At 38.0% G+C, this 21,380-nt stretch overlaps 1 protein-coding gene across 1 annotated transcript in view; it reads left to right on the top strand.

The window, feature by feature from the left end:
• LOC106871706 (uncharacterized) overlaps nucleotides 1–21,380 on the top strand; it is a 343,416-nt gene that overhangs the window by 224,694 nt on the left and 97,342 nt on the right. The window lies entirely within an intron of this gene.

The following is a 21,380-nucleotide window of genomic DNA, read 5'->3' as shown; positions in this document are numbered from 1 at the left end:
AGTGTTTTCTACTATAGCCTCGGGCCGACCAAAGCCTTGTGAGTGGATTTGGTAAATGGAAACTGAAAGAAGCCCGTCGTATATATGTGTGTGTGTGTGTTTGTGTAAATGTGTTTGTCCCCACAACTTCACTTGACAACCGATGCTGGTGTGTTTACGTCCCCGTATCTTAGCGGTTTGGCAAAAGAGACCGATAGAATAAGTACTAGGTTTACAAAGAACAAGTCCTGGGGTCAATTTGCTCGACTAAAGGCAGTGCTCCAGCATGGCTACAGTCAAATGACTGAAACAAGTAAACGAGTAAAAGAGAGAAATATATATGCCAGATAAACTTGAAAACCCAGCCCTATACTCCTTACAGAGTAATGTGGATTAACTGTGTGTGTGTTGTGTTTGTCTCGCCATCATCATTTGAGAACTGTTGCAGGAGTTTGCTTATGTCCCTGTAACTTAGTGGTGCACCAAAAGAGACCAGTAGAAAAAGTACCAAGCTTAACAAAAATTAGGTATTGGGGTTGAATTGTAGAACTAAAACCCTTCAAGGCAGTGCCCCAGCATGGCCGTAGACTGGTAACTGAAACAAGTGAAAAGACAGCTGATAATTTTGAGTAATTTAGTAACCATTATTTAAGCTGTTGTTTGGAACAACAACAACAACAAAAATGCTTCTTATTTACAATTATGATGCAAGGTTTTAAAATTCAGATACATGAAAACTTGTCAAATCAGCTATTTTGTATCCTAGAAACTGAGGTGGTGTCAGACAGGATAGCATCAAAAGGGTTAAACACATGATATTATTTTCATTCCTACTATGCAATCTTTTGAATATATTCCTGGCTGTGAGTGAATTAAGTTTCTATGGAAACTCAGCAGAGGAATTACTTACCAATAGAGAAAGGAGAGAAGCCGAACAGGCCTGCAAAGTTTACAGTTCATTGATCTCTTTTATTGTATTATTACATATCGTTACATATTAGATAGATTAAAAACATAGTTGTTTTGCAGTGTGTTTTTTTATAGTTGTTGTTGTTTCACCATTGCCTTTTTCTTTTATTCCTTTATTCTTTTATTACTTTATTCTTTTACATGGTTCAGTTATTTGGTTGTGGCCATGCTGGAGCACCGCCTTAAAGAGTCTTAGTCAAAGAAATGAACCCCAGGACTTATTCGTTGAAAGCCCAGTACTTATTCTATTAGTCTCATTTGCCGAACCACTTAGTTACGGGGACATAAACACACCAACATCGGTTGTCAAGCGATGGTGGTGGGGGGACAAACAGACACACACAGATATATTGGGTCATCCCATAAATAATGGAGTTTTTTTAAACTTTTATTTTTGAAACTTAAGATAAACAAAGATCTAAATTATTCTCTCCTTCATTTTCTACAATATTCTTCCATACATCTGATTGACTTGCAAGGCACCTCTTCCAAAATTCACTTATCCATGACGAAAAATACTCCTCCTTTACTGTTCTGACCTCATCTACAGAATTCATATTTTTTCCATCCAAATGATTTTTCTTCTATCGTTGACTTAAGTCGCTCAAGCTGCTTGCAGTAGATCTCCTTTGTTATTGCTTAGTTTGGGTTTAAAACTTCAAAGTGGACTAAACCTTTCATATCCCACCAAACAGATAACAACACCTTACATGTGCCAGTGTTAGCCTGGGGTGCCAATGTTTCTCCTTTCCCCACTCTCTGTCTTCAGCACTTGACATTTTTATAGAGAACCCAGTAGAGGTAGGAGCTTTCTGAACTTTGCCCAGAATATTCTTATTCTAGTGGCAACGCTCTCCGAGTATCCAAACCCACTACAGACTTGGTCACCTGGGTAGCAGAAGCTATCAACTACTTCTAATAAATGCGAGAACTAATTTCTGTGTGTCAGTGTGTCTCACTTTGATCCCCCTGTCTCACTATTCAATGACACTTCCTCTGCTGGAGTGAAAATAATAGTAGGCATAAAGATAGTGAGGGCGGAGAGAGAGAGAGAGATAGAGAGAGAGATAGAGATAGAGAGAGAAAGTGAGAAAGAAAGAAATTTAGGAAGAGTTGATGTTGTTTTATTAAAAGTAGTTGTGTTGATGGTGGAATTGGGAATAATAATAAGAGAGAGGGAGAGAGTGGGTATGTGAGAGAAAGAGGGAGATAATGTACAACTTTCCTGGACAGAAATCCCTGTGGCCACCATGCTGAACCAACTACTGAACACTCATTTTTGTTTTATTTTTTGCTTTCTTTAATACATGTATGTGTGTGTGTGTGCGCGCGCACGCACACGCACACGCACACGCACACGCACGCACACACACACACACACACACTTTAATTGAAATACAGTTTCCCCAAAATTAAACATATAATAAATGTGAATGTCAGTGTGTCACACTTTTTCAACTTTACTCCTGGAGGCTGTAGCCCAACATATACTATTTTGGGAACAGGCTGACTCCATGAGTAAATTGAAAACATTCCGGGCTGAATCCGGACCTGCAATCCTAAAATTTTGGGTTACTATGTTTTCACTACTGCGATTGTTTGAGGCGTTTTTTTTTTTACATGATGTTTAGCAATGAATATGGTCATCATTGGAATATGACTCTGGAGGAAGCAATTGCAACAAATTCTCCAAAACAAGTCAGAGATCTGTTTGCAGATCTTCCCATTTGGGGTTAGTGGCTTAAAAGCTATCCAATAGGGCAGTTTTTATGCTAGTATCTATATTTATATATGCATATACATACACAACAGACTTCTTTGAGTTTTTGTCTACCAAATCCACTCATAAGGCTTTGGTCAGCCCAAGGTTATAGTAGAAGACATTTGGCCAAAGTGCCACACTGTGGGACTGAACATGGAACCATGTGGTTGGAAAGTAAGCTTCTTATGACACAATCGCGACTGTGTCTATACATATATTTATCATATTGAATTGGTACTGTTATATATGTTTGCATGCATGCGTGTGTGTGTGTGTGTGTGTGTGTGTGTGTGTGTGCATGCAGTTTGTGGTTATGTTTGTCTTTCACCACTTTATAATCAATGTTGGTTTGTTTACTTCCCTGTAACTTTGGTTAAAAGAGACTGTTTGAATAAGTATCAGATTTTAATTAATTATGGAGTTGGTTGGTTTTAATACATCAATTAAAGCTGTGCCTAAGTATGGGTGAAATCAGTAAAAGGGTAAAAAGTGTAGAACTATATTTATATGTGTGTGTGTGTGTATAATATGCTTGTATGTAACACTCAAGGTTGAGACGCGCACATGTTTATGTATGTACAGGTCACATACACTTCATATATATTAGTTCCACTTTTATTATAGTTTTGGAGTGACTAATACCCTGTGAGTGGAATATATACTTTATATATATTAGTCCCACATAGTAGATAGAAACTATGTCATGCATAGTGCTGTGTGTATGTTTATATTTACCAGCAAAATACTGGTGTGTACCCCCCCCCCCACAAACCCTAGGAAGCATAATTTAGTGATTTGGTGAAATTAGCGCCAAACTGAAATAAAAATACTGGGATTGATCTAACTGCTTAAAACACTTGGAGGCATTACTCCAGCATGGCCTTATTACGATGATTAAAGCTAGTAAAGCACATGCAGAGAGAGAGAGAGAGAGAGAGAGATATTGTTGAACCCATACCAATATGAACATGTATGTATATGTAGTATGAAAGAGTAAAAGGAGGAGACAACTGTAGAAAGTAGGTAGAAAAGGAGGCATAGATGAGTAAAAGAGTAGAAAGAATACTTTGCCTAAGTAAAAACATTCCATGATGTGAACCAGTTGTGCAAGATTGTTTATATCGTTCAATTTCTGTTGGATTACCTATGTTCATTCCATTGCAGGACAAAGGCCTCAGTATGTCTTCTCCACCAACCACAGTCTGATGTACAGGCCATGAATTTGAGCTTGAGACCATACTGGTTTGATGAGCCTACTCTGCCACACTGGCTCAACATGGCTTGGCAGAGGGGCTGCAGTTCTTATACTCTTAACCCAAGAATAATTGTCAATTACATTGACCCCCATGTCCCCGTGGTACTTATTTTATCGACCCCAAAAGAATGAAGGGCTAAGTAGTCCTTGGCAGAATTTGAACTCAAAATTGTCTATATTCATTCACCATCTGAGGCCTTGTGCATATGTGAGAAATCAATAATTAGACGAATAGAGAACATCTAGAGAACCCATGTGAAGGAACATGGCTCAGTGGTTAGAGTGTCAGGCTCACAATCATATGGTAATGAGTTTGATTCCTGGACTGGGCTGTGTGTTGTGTTCTTGAGCAAGACACTTTATTTCATGTTGCTGCAGTTCACTTGCCTGTAGAAATGAGTTGTGATGTCACTGGTGCAAAGCTGTATCGGCCTTTGCCTTTCCCTCAGATAACATCAGTGGCATGGAGAGGGGGAGGCTGGTGTGCATGGGTGACTGCATAAACAACCTTGCCTGGATTTTGCCTTGGAAGGGATCTTTCTAGGTGCAATCCCACAGTCATTCATAACCGAAGGGGGTTTTTACCCTTTTAGAGAACATCTAAGAGATTATTTGATCTGCTAAGAATAACAGCCTAATCTCCTTCATCTCACAGTCTACCATTTGAACTTACATTGGGATAAGGTAATGAAAAACATTCCCAGTACTTGCCATAGCATACCATAGTTTCTTAATTGTTTCATTTTCAGATGTAAAAGTGGATTTGGGCTTTTTATGACTGTCTGCATGTGATACTGGTGTACATATGTTAGTCCCATGGTAACTTTTCCATTATTACGTTTCTATTAAAATGCTTTGCTTTTGTTTCAATTAATTTTGAAAGTAATGAAGAATTTTGTAAAATAATTTTTTTGTCATTAGAAAACAAAAAGTTGATCACAAGTAATGAATACAACATCTGTCATTATTAAGCTGAAATAAGGCAGTGAGCTGGCAGAATTGTTAGCATGCCCGGGCAATATGCTTAGCAGTATTTCACCCGTTGCAATGCTCTGAGTTCTGCCGAGGTCAGCTTTGCCTTTCATCCTTTCAGGGTCGATAAATTAAGTGCCAGTTAAACACTGGGGTTGATGTAAAAGACTAGTGTCCTTCCCTCAAAATTTCAGGCCTTGTGCCTATAGTAGAAAGGATTATTAAATTGAAGTTTGAAACATATATTAACAGGAGTGGTTGTGTGGTAAGTAACTTGCTTACCAACCACATGGTTCTGGGTTCAGTCCCACTGCGTGGCACCTTGGGCAAGTGTCTTCTACTATAGCCTTGGGCCGACCAAAGCCTTGTGAGTGGATTTGGTAGACGGAAACTGAAAGAAGCCTGTCGTATATATGTATATATACGTATATGTATGTGTGTGTGTCTGTGTTTGTGTGTCTGTGTTTGTCCCCCAACTTCGCTTGACAACCGATGCTGGTGTGTTTACGTCCCCGTAACTTAGCGGTTCGGCAAAAGAGACCAATAGAATAAGTACTAGGCTTACAAAGAATAAGTCCTGGGGTCGATTTGCTCAACTAAAGGCGGTGCTCCAGCATGGCCGCAGTCAAATGACTGAAACAAGTAAAAGAGTAAAAGAGGAATTTTGATGGAACATTTTAATTTGGATTAAATTAAAACAGGAAGTATGTGTCACAGAACCAGGGGTAGTCTGAGATGGGTTGCTGTCAGTTATTGTGCCGGCAACCAATGCCAACTGATACCTTATCCTATTGGCATTCAGATTACTTCATCAAATGTAATACTTATTGATTCACATTGGTTTGAATTAATCTTGCATTATCTTGTAGCTTTGAGATTTTAATGATGTTCTTTTATTCTTTTACTTGTTTCAGTCATTTGACTGTGGCCATGCTGGAGCACCACCTTGAAAGGTTTTATTAGTTGAACAAATCAACGGCAGGACTTATTTAAAAAAAAATTTTTTTAAGCCTGATACTTATTCTATCGGACTCTTTTTGCTGAACCGCTAAGTTACAGGGACGTAAATGCACTAACATCAGTTGTCAAATGGTGATGGAGTGGGAGACAACCACAGACACAAAGTCATACAGATATATACATATGTGTATATATATTCTTTTATACTTATATTCGTTTACTTGTTTCAGTCATTTGATTGTGGCCAAGCTGGAGCAATGCCTTTAATTGAGCAAGTCGAGCCCAAGACTTATTCTTTGTAAGCCTAGTATATTCTATCAGACTCCTTTGCTGAACTGCTAAGTTTACGGGGACGTAAACACACCAACATCGATTGTCAAGCAATGGTGGGGGGGGGGGACAAATACATACATATCTATCTATCTATCTATCTATATATACATATATGCACACATGACGGGCTTCTTTCAGTTTCCGTCTACCAAATCCACTCACGAGGCCTTGGTTGGCCTGATACTACAGTAGAAGACACCCACCCAAGGTGCCATACAGCAGGACCGAACCCAGAATCATGTGGTTGGGAAGCAAGCCCCCCCCACCACCACCACCACACAGCCACTCTTGCACCTGTAAACAACCTTTACACACACACGCACACACACAAACACACACACACACACATACATGAATGTATGTATATATACGATGGGTTTCTTTTAGTTTCCATCTAGCAAATCAACTCACAAGGCTTTGGTTGGCCCAAAGTGATAGTAGAAAACACTTGCTCAAGGTGCCATGCAGTGAGACTGAGCCCAGATACATGTGGTTTGGAAGCAGGCTTCCTACCACACAGCCTGCACCTAGATGTGATTGTCTGTTTTTAAAATGACATTGTAGGCTAGGTGTGAGAGGCCTGATATGGCCAGTTTGAACATAAAGCAAGTTGAATATTTGAGCTGTACATGGCCAGTTTAAATGGCGGGTTTTTCACTGGCTGTAAGAGAATCCATAGTAATTGTGTGTGTTTGTGTGTGTGGAGAAAAATATTTAATCTTTGCATGACATACATTCCAAACTAGTACAGTATGTAATAGAGATACTAAAAGCAATGCTTGATAAAGCATGCAGTTGTTAATGACCATTGCTGATTGTGAGTTGTCATAGCTTAATAGTGGAGTGGACTGGGGTGTGTGTATTTGTGTTTGTGCGAATGGGTTGCAGGTGGGAGGAGGAAGATTTTGCTTATCAGTACTCCCCAGTGTTTTTGTTGTTTTTTTTTGACTGCCAAAGGATTTTATATCTTAATGATATAGTAAAGCTGTGAGTTGATTTCCTCAAAACAGTAGCTGCTTGCTGAGTTATTTTCATTTTCAGAGCCTTCAGAGCTTGACTTTGCTGTTTATTCCACTAGAGTTGTTAATTATAATTACCAATAAATGCGTGAATAAAAAGATTTTAAAAGATACTATAGTTCTATAGGCACAGGTGTGGCTGTGTGGTAAGAAGCTTGCTTCTCAACCACATGATTCTGGGTTGTGTCCCACTGCATGACACCTTGGGCCAGTATCTTCTACTATAGACTTTGGCCGACCAAAGCCTTGTGAATGGATTTGGTAGATGGGAACTGAACGAAGCCCGTCGCATATATGTATGTGTGTGTTTGTCCCCCACCACCACTTGACAACTGGTGTTGGTGTGTTTACATCCCTATAACTTAGTGATTTGGTACAAAATACCGATAGAATAAATACTAAGTTTTAAAAGATGGCCGTAGTCAAATGACTGAAACAAGTAAAAGATAAAAGATAAGGCTGTAGGCTTATGTGTGGCAGTGTGGTAAGAAGTTTATTTCCCAACCTTGTAGTTCCAGGTTCAACCAACATCGCTCACTGTGTAGTACCTTGGGCAAGTGTCTTCTACTATAGCCCTAGGGTGACCAAAGATTTGAGACTAAGAGACTAAAAGAATGAATAGCAGCCTAACTGAACAAAAATAAGTACTAGGGGTCGATGTTCAACTAAACTGTTCAGAGTGGTGCCCCAGTGTGGCCACAGACCAATTAGTAAAACATAGATAAAAGATAGTGTGTTAAAGCTCAGCTATTATAGATTTACTCAACCATTCAACCATCTCTGAAACAAAAATTGGACAGGTGTGTGTTTAAGTCAAAATAAGTTACCTTTGTGATTAATTAGTCAGCGCTTTAATATATGAATTAATCTTTTGATGGATTGAGTTTAAGTGTGTGTGTATATGTGTATGTACTTTAACTTTGTGACCAACTTTGAGTACTATAATATAAAATAAGCTCTCAAAGATCAGAGATTAGAGTCTAATCTTAGTTGAAACTATTTAATTTCATCTGCATAACAAATGAAACATTGGCAGCATGAATAAATTAATAGAAGCACTCAATAGCAATTGGATTAATCAATTAATTCATACTTGCCCAGGCCACCTTATGATATGCAAATTAAGGAAACTAATTTAGTTCCGTCAGAGTTGGCACAAAATGTAAATATAAGCTATTATTCTCTCTCTAGATTGGAATGAGTAATCAATCACTGATGTGGTATTAATAAATGCTGAAACCCATTAGATAAATGTTGTTTTTTTTTCCTGTCCACAGAGAGAAAAACTTGTAGTTTGGCCACTGTATATTTTTCACAGTCAGTGGAGGCGCAATGGCCCAGTGGTTAGGGCAGCGGACTTGCGGTCATAGGATCGCAGTTTCGATTCCCAGACCACGCGTTGTGAGTGTTTATTGAGCGAAAGCACCTAAAGCTCCACGAGGCTCCGGCAGGGGATGGTGGCGAACCCTGCTGTACTCTTCCACCACAACTTTCTCTCGCTCTTACTTCCTGTTTCTGTTGTACCTGCAATTCAAAGGGCCAGCCTTGTCACACTGTGTCACGCTGAACATCCCCGAGAACTACGTTAAGGGTACATGTGTCTGTGGAGTGCTCAGCCACTTGCACGTTAATTTCACGAGCAGGCTGTTCCGTTGATCGGATCGACTGGAACCCTCGACGTCGTAAGCGACGGAGTGCCAACAACAAAATTTTTCATGGTTAGGCAAAATCTGTTTATGAGAAACACATTTTGATAGGGTCAGTTTCTCAGTTTCTCTGGTGTATGTGTACCTTCTTGTACAGGACATTGGTCTGTCACAGGATTCATGAAATGAAGTATTTTGCTCAAGAACACCACACATTACCTGATCCAGGAATTGAAACCACAGTTTACGATTATGAGTCCAACACCCTAACCACCATGCCATGTGCTTAGTTAACACTATTCTCTGAAGTATTGACCACTGTCAAAACCTGTGTGTTCGTGTGTACAGTCTGTTATTGAAGGCACTTGACCAAAGTGCTGAGTGGAATTGAGCCTGGAACCATGTAATTTTGAAGTGAATTTTACCACAAACACCATTATTCCAGCACCTGTGTGGCAACTATGGAAAAGAAAGAAAAAAAAAAGCCCCTCATATTGCTGCTACTGTTGTTGTTCTTGTACAGCCCCAGGTTATCATTGACTGGAACAGGTATATTATGGAAGATTATTCCAGCTTTGACCATCCTGTCTCATCCCATTCCATACTGAGGATACAGTATCTAGGACAATGTTTCTCAACTTATTTTCTCTCAGGCCCCAGGAAAATGTATTCCCTACTGCGGTGGTTAGAAAAAAGAGTATAGGTGTAATATGTTTTGCTGTGAAAAAAAGATTTTCAGAATTCCAAGTCCTACTGAAAAAAAAAAAAAAAGAAAAAGAAAAAAAAGAATCCCACGTTCCACCAGTGGGGCATATGCCCCGTGTTGGGAATCACTGATCTAGGACATAGTTCAAGGCATTCTGCCTAGTTGTTTTATTTTTTTAAAAGAAATTTAAGGTGGTGACATTTGAAGTTAACTTGGCTGCTATTTCTGGTATTTGCAGTGAGCAACTTAACATCTCTCTCTCTCTCTCTCTTTCTCTCTTTCTCTCTCTCTCTCTCTCTCTCTCTCTCTCTCTCTCTCTCTCTCTCTCTCTCTCTCTCTCTCTCTCTCTCTCTCTCTCTCTCTCTCTCTCTCTCTCCCTCTCTCTTGTTGGTTCAGCCTCTGATATGTTATAATTATTAGAAAATGCATTAGGGGCATATTTATGGAATGAATGAATTGCTTTTCCTTGTCCTTGATTCACCCCCTCCATTCTCACAACTTCATTCTCCGTGCAATTTTATAATCTGTGTCAAAAGTAGAGAGAAAAATAGGATAGAGGTAGAGAATGAAAATAATAAAAAAAGAAAGAAAATAACAAAAACAACATGGAAAAACTCACTCTTTAATCATGATTCATCACTGATGATTGATGCAGAGAAGGTGTGGCGCTTTGGTAGGATAGCATTTCATTTCATTTTTTAAAATTTCTCTTTGCAAATATAGAATTCACTTGCAGTTCCCCCCCACCTTTTTTTTAACTGCTAAAAACATGATATATTGTTGTTATTGTTGGTTTCAGCCCCAAATGAACACCAACCAGGGAGACTTATGACCAAATGATATTCAAGCTGTAAACCATCCCATTTTCTGTTTTTGTTAACTTTTTTTCCTGAATTATGTAACCTGAACTACATTATGTAACGTGTCTTTTATTTTAGAAATGGCAGGGTGTAATTTAAAGAAGATTTAGCTGCTATTTCTAGCATTTCGGGCAACCACATAGAGGCTCCTTTCATTGGCCTAGTGTTATTGTTGAAGCTTCATGTCAACACTAAATAAAGCAGATCTGACATTCAGGCAGTGACTGTCTTATCTTAGTGACTTTCTCATCTTTTTTAGGAGGATCCCTATCACATTGAAGATGGTAGGCTGATGTTGTGTAAAAAGTTGGCTGCAATTTCTATTGTGTAGAGAGAATCTCCCTTCTTACCTTGTGGTGATGGCTATTGTTGTTTTGGTAGCAGTAATGATGGTTGATAGTAGTGGTGTTGATGGTAGTGTTTGCAATAATTTTGTTGTGGTGGTAGTGTCGCTTATGTGCAGGTAACACTATCATTGTAGTAGTAGTAGTAGTAGTGGTGGTAGTGTTAAAAGTTATCATGGTAATGTAGTAGTAATCATAGTAACAGACAGCATAGTAGGTAGTATTAGAACACTGCAGATGTAGTAGTTAATCTGGTAGTGGTAATAATAGCAGCAATGATAGTAGTAACATTATTATTATTATTATCGAGGCGGTGAACTGGCAGAATCATTAGCATGCTGGGTGAAACGCTTAGCAGTATTTCATCTGTTTTTACATTCTGAGTTCAAATTCCACGAAGGTCGACTTTGCCTTTCATACTTTCAGGGTCGATAAATTAAGTACCAGTGAAATACTGGGGTTGATGAAATCGACTAGCCCGCTTCCCCCCACCAAATTTCAAGCCATGTACCTTCAGTAGGAAATATTATTATTATTATTATTATTATTATTATTATTATTATTATTAAGAAGGCAGTAAGCTGGCAGAATCATTAGCACACTGGGTGAAATGCTAAGTAGCATTTCATCCGTCTTCACATTCTGAGTTCAAATTCTGCTGAGGTTGACTTTGCCTTTCATCCTTTCGGGGTTGATAAAATAAGTAGCAGTCAAGTACTGGGGTCGATGTAATCGACTTACCCCAACCCCCATAATTTCAGGCCTTGTGTCTATAGTAGAAAGGATTATTATTATTATTAGTAGTAGTTAAGATTTAAAAAAAAGAAAAAAAGAAACCTAGAGCAAAACCACCACTGAACAACAGTAATAATCCTCCTCACCATTTCTATCATAACAACAACAGAAATATTTATTATAACCACCACAACTGTCACCTGTATGACAACCACTTTTATCATCAACTCAATAAGTCATACAACACCACAATCATTATGATCATCACCAGCACAACAACAACAATTTCAATCATCATAAAAACCACCTCTGCACAGCCACTACCAATGCCTCCATAACTATAATCACCACCACCGTTATCAATACCATTAAACTCACTAACACCACAACTACATTTATCTACTATCACCTTTACCATCATGACCATAATAATAGTCACTGCTACCACCACCACCGCTATCACCACAACAATCACTAACACCAGCACTGTGACAGCAACATCAATCAATCACATTCTTATTTTACAAGATCGAAAGCTTGTTATTAACAGGCATTACACATGTATGTTTAATATGAGCTAAACATATCTGTCATAACATGTATGTTTTATAAGAGCTAAACATGTATGGTTAATTAGAGATAACATATCTTTCATAACAGTTAACTCATGTATGTTTGCAAGAGCTAAACATGTGTTTTTTGCTACAAGAGCTAAACATGTAGGATGTATGCTTTACAAAAGTTAAGCATATTTTTTTTTTTACAAGAGCTCACCATGTTTTTTTTTATACAAGATTTTATCGTGTTTTATTTATTAATTAATTTTTTTTGTAGATCTCCCATTGGCATGTATTGATCTATATTTGTGATGCCATTCATATATGCGTCAACGGAATTCATTTATCTACACAGTTGCTCATTTATGCGTGACAGTGTGGGTGTTTTCTCTTTGTGAGTGTTCTCTACATAATGTGGGTGTTCTAAGCAGGTATCTTTATTCGTGTGTGAGTGTATGTATGTTGTACATCGTAGTAATTATCATGCAGGTTGAAGTCCATATTTTAATATAAACAAAGAAATGCATACCAAAATGCTTGTGTAACTCATCACACATGTATGGAATGGATAGGTGTGTGGCTTGAAAGGTAGATATTAAATAGGTGATAGTAATGAAGATTAGAGGAATGTCGATGACGACAACGATGAAGGCAACAATGATAGTGATGATGATGGTGATGATGATGGTAATAATTGTGTCTTTGATCATTTGCTATTAACATATGATAAATTTCAAAATCTCAGAATATCTTAATCCCATTTTGCATTCTGATTGAACATTATATATATATATATATATATATATATATATATATATATATGGCCTCTGTTGTCTTTGCAATTTTTTGCACATGGATTTTGATTAATACATTACGCAACAAGAAAGCCAGCGAGTGGCTGAATTGGTAGAGTATTGTGCAAAATGCTTTGGTAAATCCATTTGTATTCTGAGTTCAAATCTTACTATGGTTAACTTTGCCATATCCTTTCATGATTGCTAAAATAAGGAGCAGTACTATGACAATTTCATCAGTTCTACCGTTTTCCCAAAGTTTCATGGCATTTTCCTCTGTTAAAAAGTAACAAGAGCAAACATATATATTGGGCAACTGAGGTAATTCGGTAATTTTGCAATTTGGATTCCAAGAAGGCAATTACAGGTTTACAGTGGACCAATCACTGGTCCACTGCATTTTTGATGGTGGGAGGGATAAGCGAGCAAGGAAGCCCAACTCAGTGCATAACAAATATATCAAAGGAGCACATTTGAAAAGCACTGGTCTTTTGGCTTTCGCAGCAACAACTCTCAACATGTCTACAACTTACACACACACATGCATGTGCAACAAGCATTTGCAGTTCTTTTTTCTTTGTTTCACTTACAAGGTGGATATCATAGAAGAAGATGCTCTGCAATGAGACTGAACTCAATACTAGGTGATCGCGAAGTAAACTTCTTAACCACACAACCATTCCTGCATTCACTTCCCATAGATAAGATGTGCTATGCATTTGTTTGTTTAGTCTTCTCTATTAAACATGTAGATATGAATGAAAGACTTTGAAGTTACTGTTGCTTAGCTTTTCTCTCTAATTTATAACCAAGCAGGCTTTAAGATTAGGTAACTGCAAACGTGTTGGTCTATAACCTTGGCACACATATTTAGTGATCTATAGCCTCAATGTATGTATTTAGATATAGATGTATTTGGGACTACTTTATCATTAGAATACTCATTGAAAAATCACAAACTATATCTCTTGCAATTTATTTTGCTAGTGAAAGACAAAGATAACTATTGCTTTAGAATTTTGATAATATTCTTGTATCTTATTAATAATATCTTGAGCCATGTTTAATTCTGTCATGGTGCCACAATCTGATTTTAGCACTTATCTCGTTAACTGATGTTAATTACAAACTCAGAAGACAAATGTCATAAAGAAATGTTTCTGTCAGTAGGAAGATATTACTGTATTTATTAACATTAGGGCTGGTAACTTTAACATAGAGTGCAGAATTTAGTTTTAAGATTTTGAAGTAGGCAGAATTACTAGAGCATCAGCTGGAATGCTTTGCAGTATTTGTTCAGGTTCTGTGTTTTCTGAGTTCAAATCCTACTGAGTTCAACTTTGCCTTTAACCCCTTCAACTCTTTTACTATTTTGAAATTAGTATACTGGCTTCAGTAAAATTCACTTTCTAACCTAGGTAACTTTACCTGTTTTGAACCATGCTTTCCAAGAGCTTGAACCAAGCTATCCAAATATTAAGGGCTTGAAACATATTTAGTCCCCAAAATTTGAACTTCACCGTTTTTCTTGGATTGAATGGACTTATGATCAAAATTATTCCAGCTGAGACCATTCTATCTCTTTTTTTTTTCCACTAGATATAGTGTATTCAAAAGTGTATTATTTACTGTGCCTATCACATGATGTCAAAACAAGGAGATTCCTCTATGTATGCGTGCGCGCGCGCGCACACACACACACACACACACACACACACACACACACACACACACACAATAGGTTTCTTTTGGTTTCTGTTTACTAAATGCACTCACAAGGCTTTGGGTGGCCTGGGGCTATAGTAGAAGACACTTTGCTCAAGGTGCTATGTAGTGGGACTGGAACTTGAAACCCATGGTTGGGAAGTAAACTTACCATGCTTGTGCCTATAACACCCCCACTTGTAATAATGTGGGAGAGCATTGTATTGGAAGGAAAAATAATTTATAGTGGTTTGTGACAGAACAAAGAGACTGGAAATTCACAGCTAGAACCAGCAGGGTTCATGATAAACCTAGGGTTTAATTATTTTAAGTGGTAGAACAGGGTTTGCTGTTGTTAAATGGTGCTCGTTATTTGTTAATTAAGTTTTATCAGAAAACATTTTTTAAGTCCTTTCAGTTGTAACTTAGTCAGTTCCACTTTCAGTGAGTGTAAGCTGTGAAATTGGATTTGCACTGCTGGGTCACACCACTTTCAAGAATAAGAATGCATGTGATTAACTTGGTACTTGAAAGTTGATAATTGCAAAGTGAATTCCTCAACAACACAGCCATGTCTATGCCTATACACACACACACACACACACACACACACACATATATAGTAGTTTCTGATCTATTCTCCTTCCTGAGCTACTCTTGGGTCGCTTACTTTGCCCCTCTCTGTTCTGGTATTTTCCATCAACTGCACCTCCATCCTTGTTCTACATTCACCTCTATATCCCCATCTATTACTCTACCCCTCGCAGTCTTATGAAACTTCTCTCACCCCCAATCCACTGTCTATTGTCTCTTTTACCTGCCTTCTTGTATCTTGGGATGATCTCGCATCTCATCACCACCATCTCTACCTTCTTCCCAGCCACTCCTGCCCACCCATTTTATGATGCAGAGGGGCAGGGAGCCTTGTATTTCCTCTAATGCAAAACACCTGGGCTTGCCCCTCTATCACACTTTAATCCCTCAACACCTGACATAGAACCATTACCCCTCCTCCCTGCTCAAATACACCTATCCCATTTACTCAAGGAGGCATTTTCATTTTCCCCTTTTTTTCTTTCTTCTTCCTGTTCTTGTCTTACAAGTTACTTGCAAACCTAACTAGCTTGTTGTATAAAAAAAAAAGCACTCAGTACACTCTGTAAAGTGGTTGGCATTAGAAAGGGCATCCAGCTATCAAAGCTATGTCAAACCGTCCATCCCATGCCAGTATGGGAAATGGATATAAGCCCTTTACTATTCAGATTACTCAGTCAAATGTAATGTTTACTTATTCCCATTGTTTTTGAATTAATCATGCATTATCTTGTAGCTTTGAGATTTCTATGATGTGATTGTTTATGGTTTGAATGTCATTGCCAGATAAGTGTGAAAGGCGGCCAGATCTGGCCAGTTTGAACAGAAAACAGGTAGAACATTTGGGACTGGATACAACCTGTTTAACACTTTAGCATTCAGATTAATTTATCAAATGTAAAGCTTATTTATCCACATTTAAAAAAAATTAATCAAGTATTGTCATTGAGCCTCGAGATTTTGATGATGTGATTGTTTATTTTTAGAATGACATTGTAGGGTAGGCATGAGAGGCTGGATCTGGCTAGTTTCAGCATAAAACTGGTAGAGCATTTGGGGCTGGACATGGCTTGTTTAAAAGCTAAATGGTTAAATGGTTGTGATGATGATGATTTATGAGAGAGAGAGAGAGAGAGAGTGGTGGGGAGAGGAGTGGTGTATAAATATTTATGTATTCTTTTATATGGTCACAGTCATTAGAATGCAGCCATGCTGGAGCACCTCCTTCAAGAGTGTAGTTAATTATATTGATCTCAATGCTTGTACTCATTTCCTTGATCTCAAGACAGATGAAAGGCTGAATCATTGATCTAGATGGATTTAGAAATCAAAATGTAAAGGAATGTAAAAGAGCACCAGGTATTTGATCTGACACTCTCCTGATTATGTAGTCAACTGCCTGCTGCTAATTATCTTGTCATATATTTTCATTATCTTTGAAATCTTTTTATCTTTTGCATGTTCTCAGTCATTGGATTGCAGCCATGCTAGGACATTGCTTCGAATTGACCCCTGTACTTACCATTTTATAATTTTTGAAGCCTAATACTAATTATATCAGTCTTTAATGCTACACTGCTAAGTTATAGGGGTGTAAACAAACCAACGCTGCTTGTCAAGCAGTGGTGTGGGACAAACACACACATACACACGCACAAACCTTTTCCAGTTTTTGTCTATCAAATCTACTCACCAGGCTGTTGTAGACACTTGCCCAAGGTGCTATGCAGAGAGTTTGAACTCGGAACCATGTCATTGGCAAGCAAGCTTCTTAATGCCCACACTGTTGCATTGTTTTTGTTTTATTTTGATTTTTCAATCAGTAATTATTATGAATATTACAGATGTGTGTTGAATCCAGTTATGTATGTGGAGTTATGTTTGTGTATGTCTAATTGAAAGTTAGTGTATGTATTTGCATTTGAATAGGGCTAGTTTTGTTAGGCTAGTGACCCATGGCTGGCAGGCAGGTGTGTGTGTGTGTGTGTGTGTGTGTGTGTGCGTGCGTGCGTGCGTGAGCATATTGAATCATGTGATTGATAAATGCATATTGGTTTGACCGTGGTTATGTTTTTTGTATGGTTGTGTTGTGTGAATGACTTGTACGTGCATGCATTTTGGTTTGTATATAGCTATATTGCATGCATGTGGGTGAGTGTGGCTGTGTCGTGTGGTGCGTGCATGGGTGTATCAGTGTGTGGCTATGTTGTGTGTGTCTACTATAATGTGTATGCATGTCAGTTTTATGCATATAGCTATACACTGCTGTATGCCTTGTCGGTTGGTATGTTATGTATTCATGTGTGAGTTTGGGGCTGTGTTGATACATGTTTGTTTGTGTCTGTGTGTATGGATAAATTAGCCTATTTATTTACGGTATGTAGCTCTCTTGTCCAAACATACTCACAGACATACATGCGTGCATGTATATTAATTAATATAGGTGGTAGGACGGTGTCTGATAGCATAAGAGTTGTAATTTCACACTGATAAACATTACTTAATTCAAAGCAACCACTGCCAAGTGTGCGGACATGTGTGGGAATACAAGCTTTGAAAAATCTGTGACGTTTCCTCCTCTCTATAAAGTAAGTAATAGCTTCTCTACACCTGGTCTTCTTCATTGTCTTTTTAATTATTGACTCTTTTGTTTTGTGATTTTTATTTTCTATTCCACTCGTCATTTAATTCCAATGTGATCAATCCACTGACTGACCTCCACTGAAGAAGCCTCTATGTGGTTGCTTCACCTGCTAAAGATAGCAACTAACGCTTTCTGAAATCACACCTTACCGTCTTAGAAAAAGAGAAAAAGAAGGCTGTACTCTTTTTACTCTTTTACTCTTTTACCTGTTTCAGTCATTTGACTGTGGCCATGCTGGAGCACCGCCTTTAGTCGAGCAAATCGACCCCAGGACTTATTCTTTGTAAGCCTAGTACTTATTCTATCGGTAAACACATCAGCATCGGTTGTCAAGCGATGTTGGGGGGACAAACACAGACACACAAACATATACACACACATACAAATATATATATATACAACGGGCTTCTTTCAGTTTCCGTCTACCTAATCCAGTCATAAGGCTTTGGTCGGCCCGAGGCTATAGTAGAAGACACTTGCCCAAGGTGCCACGCAGTGGGACTGAATCCAGAACCATGTGGTTCGTTTGCAAGCTACTTACCACACAGTCATTCCTACGCCCGTATTGGATATTTTTTTTTTTTGTGTTTTGGTCTGGAGGATGGGTCTCTGCCTATGGCTTTACTGGCTCGGTGAGACTGGTGAGGATGTTGATGGTCTCCTGAAACTGTTCTAAGTTGATGACCAAGAAAAAGATGTACAGGGAAGGAATTCCAAAGGACTTGTGTTCTGGGGAAGAAAATCTGGGCACAGTGGTTAGTGCAGGACCTAGTGATGGTGATGATGGTGGGTAGGTTGGATATAATGTAGGTATTGAAAGGAGGAACAAAGTGTGTGTCATGAATTTCTGAGTGGAGATGGCTTGAGACTTGCAATTTCTGAGGAGCAGGGGCCATTGTAATAGATGATGGAAGGGTAGACAGAGAGAGAAAGCAGAGAGAACATGTTTGTAGGTTAGAATCTGGTATTTGTTTGTGGCTGACTTCATGCCAGTCAGTGCAGTGATCTTTTTCAAGATGCAGTCTAGATGGTATTTCTTAGCAGATCAGACAACTATGTTTTTCTTGTTGGTTTGGGATCTGCTGAAAGTAGGATACAGTGCATTAAGATAAGGAAGTTTTATCTTCAGACTGGAGTCTTCGTTCAAGATGCTTGTAACTGAGTACCTGGACCCTGCCAGAAGCTATTTATGGTTCTTTCCTGGTCACTGATTGCAATATATATATGGCCATGTAGTGAAGAATTTTTTTCCCCAACCTGGAACCATGTAGTTGAGAAGCAAACTTTTGAGTCACATAATCATGATGGTATCACTGACTGCTTCTTTTCCAAAACTGAAACACTTAAAAACCCTCAAAAAAAAAAAAAAAAAAAAAACCCAGAACAAAACAAAAAACAAAACAGCCTGTACAACAAGGCTAATTTCTGTTTCTAGGTACTTTCTTTTGCAATCTTGTTATAGCAGTTATGGCAGCAATCATAGGTTAGATAAAATGACTATTGAGACCACACAGGGATTCTACTCCCTTCCCGCATTTTTTCACCTTGAAATAATTTAAACACTTAACTCTTATCTTTCAGTGCAGATTTTTTTTATTGTTCTCAAGACTCCTTTTTACCTCAAAAAAATATTTGATAAAAAATAAGATAAAGAAATTGAAAGAATAATCGTTTCTAATTTTATCTGCTTTCTCCTTTTTCATTTGTAAAAACTTTTCTAATAATTCTGGAGGAGACCTGGCATTTTGAGTTCAGACTTTCTAAGAATTTCATGAAGTGGTGGATATGAGTTGAATTTTTTTTGCCTAGAGTGTATAAGAATTGAGTCTGCGTGTGTGTGGATGTGTGTGTATAGTCAGCACATCTGGTATTGGTTATAAGAATTCAGTGGAGAACCTTTGGATTTTTTTAATGAAAGGGGATGTATATTGTAATGTATTAAGTAAGCAATTATGGGAATTAATATTCTGCTTAAAGGTGTTGGTGGTTGTGGTGGTAGTAGTAGACGTGGTGGAAATAGAAATAGATCAAGCAAGTATTGGTGTTACAGTTTCTAAAAAAGGCACGGGCAACCATTTTTGAGAAGCAGGCTGTATGAAAATGATTCATCATTAATCGGACTGCACTACTAAAAGAAAAAAAAAAAATCAAGGTAGTTTTTTCTAGGCATGCCATTCAGATAGTCCTGAGGGCTGCACTTTGTAACATGACTGCTTTAAAATATTAAGTGAAGAAATTATTGTTTAAAAAGTTTTTTCCCCTCCTCAGTTCAAACTGAACTTCTGTTTTCCTCTCTGTCTCTGTCTGTCTCTCTCTCTCTCTCATACACACATACATTTTACAGCTTGTAAATGAAAAATGAAGATGATATTCAATATAGGATGTGGAACAGAGCGTGATAGATTAGAAAGTTTGAAACTTGAGCAGTGGATAAATAAAATACTCAGCACACAAATCGACAGACTGACAGACAGAAGCATGGCTGTCTGGTTAAGAAGTTTTACTCTATAAGCATGTGTTTCCAAGTTATGGTTCCACTGCTTGTCCACTGTTTGATGGTCATATTGGGGGTGGTATTTGATAGATAGAAAATGTGCAAAGGTTTTTAGTGTGCTTATCTGTTATGCTGAATGTTTATCACCAATGCAGGTTGTAAAAATTGGTGTTGTTGCGTCAAATAATATAACTTAGCAGTTCATTGTTGTGTAGTTACCCATGTGTGACTAAAGACCTTACATATTCAGCACTTTTATGATGTATATCAAATTAACACCATTGTCCCTTGGCTCGCATGGTTGATTGATTCTGTAAGTCACCAATGAAACTGAAATTGTGTAAAGATGAGAAGGTTTTTAGTAATGTTGTTAATAAAATAATGCACAAACAAATTTCAAACATTTATTTATTGAAATGAGAATAATATATATGATGTGCATGCGCGAACACCACACACACAGTAACCTATTTTTTCATGCTTGCATAGGTCAGGTGGAATTTATTGAGGCAGATTTTCTATGAATGAATGTCCTTTCCATCGCCAACCCTTACATGTTTTTGAATAGGGTAATATTTCCCCTTAAGCCGACATGTTTCCACACAGAATATTGGAAGCAAACGACACTGCTTGTATTACAGAGACACTTGTTCACAACTTGCACAATATCAGGGCAAAATGACAGTAATACACACATGTGTGACAAGTTTCTGCTAGTGTCTATCTACTAAATCCACTGACAAGGGTTTGGTCAGCCAAAAACTATAGCTATAGACACTTACTCAAGGTACCATATCTGTACCTACTATATATATATATATATTTATATATATATATATATAGTACGTATTCTATCAGTGTGTTTTGCAAACGGCTAAGTTATGGGGAAGTAAACACAGCAACATCGGTAGTCAAGTGATGGTGGTGGTACAGACACACACACACACACACACACACACACACACACACACACACACACACACACACAAATACATACATATATAGGCATATATATATATATATATAAGTCAGCCTCATATATATATATATATA

Source organism: Octopus bimaculoides, chromosome 3, assembly GCF_001194135.2.
Source record: "Octopus bimaculoides isolate UCB-OBI-ISO-001 chromosome 3, ASM119413v2, whole genome shotgun sequence".
NCBI classification, from domain to species: Eukaryota; Metazoa; Mollusca; class Cephalopoda; order Octopoda; family Octopodidae; genus Octopus; species Octopus bimaculoides.
This window is presented reverse-complemented; position numbering and strand designations above follow the sequence as displayed.